The sequence below is a fragment of the Papio anubis genome, chromosome 12 (genome assembly GCF_008728515.1).
Source record: "Papio anubis isolate 15944 chromosome 12, Panubis1.0, whole genome shotgun sequence".
NCBI lineage: Eukaryota > Metazoa > Chordata > Mammalia > Primates > Cercopithecidae > Papio > Papio anubis.
In genome coordinates, this window is record NC_044987.1 from 43,345,104 (window position 1) to 43,351,904 (window position 6,801).

The following is a 6,801-nucleotide window of genomic DNA, read 5'->3' on the forward strand; positions in this document are numbered from 1 at the left end:
AGGTCTCCATAACAATCAGGCAAGATAAATAAGAGACATCCAAATATGATAAGTCAAACTATCTCTTTTCACTGATGATATGATTCTGTAGTATATCTAGAAAATCCTAAAAACTCTGCAAAAACAGTTCTAGAACTAACAAACACATTCAGCAAAGTTTCAGGATAAAAAGCCAGTGTACAAAATCAGTTGAATTGCTATATACCAATAATATTCTAGCTAACAGCCAAATGAATAACACAGCCCTATTTACAATAGAGAGAAAAAAATGAAGTACTTAGAAATACAGCTAACTAAGGAGGTTAAAGATTGATACAAGGAGAACTACATAATTCCACTGATAAAGATACAAATTTAAGAAGAAACATCCAAGCTCCTGTGTGTCAGGACTGAGGCAGATCCAGAAGAATCTATCCAGCACTTTGGGGATGAGCCAGTTTGATGGAATTCATTGGCATCATAAAATTCATTTTCACTGCTGGAGTAAGAGAACTCTGGGACTGTATTTGGAGACAAGTTCACGTCGCTTGGAGAAGTTAGAGCGCTACTCAGTGGTGAATGGCCACTGCCTGTACTATTTGGTGTAGCAGTCTGATGCTGTCCCAAGGTAGCCAACACAGGTCCTACTGGTAGGGAAGATGGACACTGCTGTCTTGACTTACACAACAAGTTCTGGAAGTAATACAATCTGGGAAGGCATTGTGCTGATCACAGGTTCCAAAGGATAGGTTGATAGATTGCATCTACAGGATTAATAGTACTTATCATTCAATCTGCATGCTTCTCTGCATTACTCTCATCTTTAGCAATCTGCAGCAACACAATGCAGTGTTTAATTGATTCTACCATGCTATTTGTTGTTTCTTTGAGTTTCCAATTTCTTTCTCTGTTCATCTTCTTTGCAGTTTTGAAGCTTGTCATCAAAAAACTTTAATTGTTCAATCAAGATTTGTAAGTAATCACATCAGCAGCAGCTCAGGAAATAGTCTAAAATGTCCAGATACCACAGAATCACTTAATTCTTCTATGTCCGGTGGAACAAGTGATGCTGACGTTTTCAATTCATATGATAGTAGAGATGATGATGTGGAGGCAGGGTCCATGGAGGAGCACAAAAGCATTATCATGCATCTCTTTTCACAGGTTAGGCTTGCGATGGATCTTACTAAGTTAGTTCTTCCAAGGTTTATTCTTGAAAGAAGATCTCTTTTAGAAATGTATGCAGACTGGGACCTGTTTGTGTCCATTAATGACTAGAAAGATCACAAGAATTTCATAGTTCTGGTTGTGAAATGGTACCTCTCTGCCTTTCATGCAAGAAGGAAAGGATCAGTTGACAAAAACCCATACTATCCCATTTTGGGCGAGATTTTTCAATGTCACTGGACACTACCAAATGATACTGAAGAGAACACAAAACTAGTTTCAGAAGGACCAGTTCCCTGGGATTCCAAAAACAGTGTAACATTCATGGCTGAGCAAGTTTCCCATCATCCACCCATTTCAGCCTTTTATGCTGAGTATTTTAACAAGAATATAAAATTCAATGTTTATGTCTGGACCAAATTAAAATTCCTTCAGATGTCAATTGAGGTGCACAACATAGGGCAGGGCTGTGTCTCATGTCTAGACTATGATGAACATTATGTTCTCACATTCCCCAGTGACTATGGAAGATCTATCCTCACAGTACCCTGGGTGGAATTAAGAGGAGAATGTTATATTTATTGTTCCAAACAGGCTAGAGTGCAAATATCATCTTCTACACTAAACCCTTCTATGCGGCCAAGAAGCCCAAAATTACTGCTGAGATTTTTTTTCTCCTAATGACAAGAAGTCTTTTTGCTCAACGAAGGGGAATGGAATAGTGTGATGTATGCAAAATATGCAACAGGGGAAAATACATCCTTTGTAGATACCAAGAAGTTGCCTGTAATCAAGAAGAAAGTGAGGAAGCTAGAAGATCGGAACAAATATGAATCCCGCAGCCTTTGGAAGGATGTCACTTTCAACTTAAAAATCAGCAACTGAAGCAAAGCACAGGTTTGAATAAAAGAGCAGAATCCCAAGAAAGGAAAGAGAAGGAAATTCAGTGGGAGACAAGGTTATTTCATAAAGATGGAGAATGTTGGGTTTATGATGAACCATTACTGAAATATCTTGGTGCTGCCAAGCATTAGGTTTGAAGACGCAAGGTATATACCTGATGATCAGGGCAGTAGGCATAATTCAGCAACAAGCAATCTTCCTTTAGGAGAAACCTGTTTACTACCTTACTAGAGTGGTTCCTATCTCAGGGATACTGGACTTTCTGACACAGATGAACAATTAAAGTGGGAAAAGTTTCCCTTTTCCCTCTGTGGCAGTTATGATTATGATATCAGTCCTGAGAATACCTTCAGGTTTTGAAAACAAGATAATGTCTGCTCCTTTTCCAAACCCCACACGTTGAAAATCATTTATAAATCCAAACCTGAAACTCTGCACTTTAGTACTGCTGTTAAGATATACAACCTATTTCTTAGTTCATATAATCTTGAGATACACACACACACACACACACGTATATACACAGCACATACCACACACACATACACACACACACACACATATATATATATCTGATGCCAGATTTTTTGATAAATACTCTGCCTAATGTAAATATGTGTTCCTCAGAGTTGTTTTAGAAAATTACCACAATGTATTAAAATCAAATGTTAGGAAATGTCATGGTCTTACCTACAATAACTTTTATTTTAGAATCAAACTATTATTGTATCTAATCCTGGAAAATAAAAGAAGCACCCATACACATAGATGAGAAGAATCAAAGTTGCTAAAATGGCCATACATCCAAACATCCAAAAGCAATTTACAGATTAAATTCTATTTCTATCAAACTACCAACATCATTCTTCAGTGAATTAGGAAAAAAAAAAAAAACTTTTCTAAAATTCCTATAGAACAAAAACAATAGCTCAAATAGCCAAAACAATCCTAAGCAAAAAAAAAAAAAACAAAACAAACAAAAAAAAAAAAAACAAAGCCAGGGGAGGCATCACATTACCTGACTTCAGATTATACTAGAAGGCTACAGTAAACAACACAGCATGGTACTGGTACAAAAACATTTGCATATACCAATGGAACAAAATAGAGAACCCAGACATAAAGTCACACACCTTCAACCATCTTATCTTTGACAAAGTTGACAAAATTAAGCAATGGGGTAAGAATTCCATATTCAATCAATTGTGCTGGGATAACTGGCTAATGCAAAAGGATAAAACTAGACCCTTACCTTTCATGGTTAACAAAAATTAATTAGAGATGAATTAAATATTTAAATGTAAGATTTCAAACTATAAAATTCTGGAAGAAAACCAAGAAAATACCCTTCTTTACATTAGCCTTGGCAAATATCAAGAATTCCTAAGAAGTTACGGCTAAGTTCCCAAAAACAATTGCCACAAAAACAAAATCGACAAGTGGGACCTAAGTAAACTGAAGAGCTTCTGCAAAGCAAAAAAAAAAAAAAACCAACAGAGTAAACAGCCAGCCTACAGAGTGGGAGATAATATTTGCAAACAATACATCTGGCAAAGGTCTAATATCCAGAATCTATAAGGAACTTAACCAATTCTGTTAGTATGAAACAAATTACCTCTTTAAAAAAAGTGGGTAAAGGACATAAATAGATACTTCTCAAAAGAAGACATACAAGCAGCCAAGAAATACATGAAAAATCCTCATAATCACTAATCATCAGGGAAATGCAAATAAAAACCACAGTGGGATGTCATCTCACACCAATCAGAATGGCTCTTACTAAAAAGTCATAAAACAACAGATGCTGGCGAGGCTGCAGAGAAAAGGAAATGCTTATTTATTTTTGGTGGGAATGCAAATTAGTTCAGCCACTTTAGAAAGCTACTTGAAGATTTCTCAAAATACTGAAAATGGAGCCACCATTCGACCCAGCAATCCCATTAATAGATATATATATACAAAGGAAAATAATTTAGTCTACCAAAAAGACAACATGTACTCAGATGCACTATTCAGGGTAGCAAAGACATAGAATCAACCTAGGTGTGTGTCAATGGTAGATTGGATTTAAAATGGTATATATACACCATATAATACTATGCAGCCATAAAAGTGGAATCATGTCTTTTGCAGCAGCATGGATGCAGGTGGAGGCCATTATCTCAAGTGAAATAACGCAGTAACAGAAAACCAAATACTGCATGTTCTCACTTATAAATGGGAGCTAGGTATTGAGTACACTTGGACATAAAGATGATAAAAATAGACACTGAAGGACTACTGGATGTGGGAAGAAAGAAAAGGTATGTGGGCTGAAAAACTGCCTTTCGTGTATTATGGTCACTACTTGGGCTATGGGGTCATCTGAATCCCAAACCTCAGCATCACACAGTATATCCATGCAACAAACCTGCATATGTACCCTCTGAATCTAAAATAAAAGTTGAAATTTTTTTAATAATTAATTTTAAAAACACGAAATAAGGAGTAGAATCACCCAGTAGGGTTTAGGCAGCACCACCCAACATCAGCAGACACATTGACACCTGAAAATGATGACCCTTGATGTGAATATCCATCCCAGGATCTAAGATTCTGTTTCTCTCCTGTTCATTATCACCTATTGAGCTTTTGATTTTCAACAGCGATTACTGATCCCAGTCATTGTCTTCCTCTATAGGCTTTATTTAAGGAAAAAATTATATTTGAGTTACAATCATTTTCATAGAATAGACAATTCACATTGTTGAAAGAGATATGGCCAGGAGATGAAAAACGTCCAAACAGTAGAGCGTTTCACATGTAGTCTGAACAATTTGCCTGCTAGGGGAGGGATGTGATGGAAGAATTTTCAGAGGAGAATGGTGATGTGATTAGGTTTATGTGTCAGAAAAGCTAATCTGAAATTATATATAGGCCACATCTCACAGGATAAAAACTGGAGGCAGGAACACTAGCGAGAAAGCTAGTCCAGACCAATGAGAGGCAATGAGAGCAGAAATTAGGACAATGGAAGGGAGACTGACATTTCTGAGGGCTGACTGGAAGGTATGCTCTGTATGTCTGTCAAGAAACTCTTAAGTTTGAGATACGCTCCATCCCCAAACAACAAAGTTCAAAAAACTAAAAGTTCCTTCATCTCCATCCCCAAGCTACTCAGTCTTCCCATCGCTGACATCATCTCTTTCACTTTTCTCAACTCATCAGTCAGTCACTCCTGTTGATTTTATTTCCCAAACACTTCTTAAATCCTTTAACCATTCTGTTTATATTATCATTGTCTATGGAGAAGAAGGAAACATGTTTATTGAGCATAATTAACCAGATAACATGATCTAGTCCTACCCACTGTGATTAAATTAATTTTAAATGATCTTTGGTGAGCCACTTAGCCTTACTACATTTTCTCCCTTATTTGTCAAGAATATAATAATCATATAAACCCAATATAAACTATGAAAATCAATATTTTGCATTTGACAACTTTACATATGTGTGTGTGTGTGTGTTTTTATACTTTCACAGAATCTGGAGACTGTTTCAGGAGTTTTCAACTTTAGCTTATGTTGGAATAATTTGAAGGGCTTAAAATAAATTATCAGGAACCATCACCACCCCAGGCATTTCTGGGGTGGGCTTTAGAATTTGCATTTCCAACATATTTTCAGGTGACACTCATGCTGCTCGTCTGGAGACCATACTTTAAGATCATTGACTTAATTGAGTTCTCCTTGAAAACTAAAATGGACTTAAAGTGAGTTGGATTTTATTCTAGTTCCAACACTAACTAAGCAATAGGATCACTGTAGGTATATTATTTGACTTTATAAGCTATAGTTTTCTCACCTGTAAATGAAGTAATTGAGTTTCCAAAGCCTGTATTTGTTGCTATGTCACTATTATGCTTCTGAAATATGCATATATCTTGCGTCTTTATGAAGTATGCAAGTAAAATAAAGAGATCATTGTTTCTGAAGGAAAATGTAAGAACCTTTAGTTTGGGTATAAAGATCACTGTAACTTGGTGAAGAAACTATTGTATTTAAGTCTACCTCTCTTAAATGCTCTATTCAGGTGAGTCTTGCATCCAGAAATTCTTTCATTTTATCCTGCTTAAGCAATGTTTTGGAGTTTTGGAATATTAATAAATGTTCATAATAAGAAATAGTAAAGTAGAACTGAAATTTAGAAAAATGGTGAAGTGGAGCTGAACTTTAAAATTTTGTTTGAAATTTTAAAATTTTGTTTCAAAATCACAGTAATTCCTTATGACTGTGAGGTGTGTAAGGCTGGCTAGTAGTAATGCAGTAGTAGAGTAAGATGGATCAGCAGATGCATTTCCTATCTTATTTCAGTGACACTTGGCTTGAAAACTTCAAGTTTTCCTTTGACTCTGCTTGGATGCATCTCAAATGGGTTAAGGCATTATGCAATATAAAGGGAAATACCCAACATAGACTGGTGCATTTGAGAATCACTTAGTCTAAGCTATTTTTGACTGAGTGCAGTAGCTCTGGAATGAAATTTCACAGGTCAGTTTCTCTGCCACTATCCAGTGAAGTGTTATCTGCTTCTATTTTCTCAACTAACTAATGTAATAACACATGAATGATCTTTAGGAAATGGCTGTTGATTTCAGAAACTAGGCAATTGAAAGGATTAAGTCGTGATTTATAATAGAATTAAGAAATTAATTCTAGATGGCACATTTTCCCTTTCACTTACATTTAATATACACATGGGATGTAGTAC

At 35.9% G+C, this 6,801-nt stretch overlaps 1 pseudogene; it reads left to right on the forward strand.

The window, feature by feature from the left end:
• Window positions 1–840: 840 nt before the first annotated feature.
• On the forward strand, window positions 841–2,958 carry LOC100997757 (annotated as a pseudogene).
• The last annotated feature ends 3,843 nt before the right edge of the window (window positions 2,959–6,801 follow it).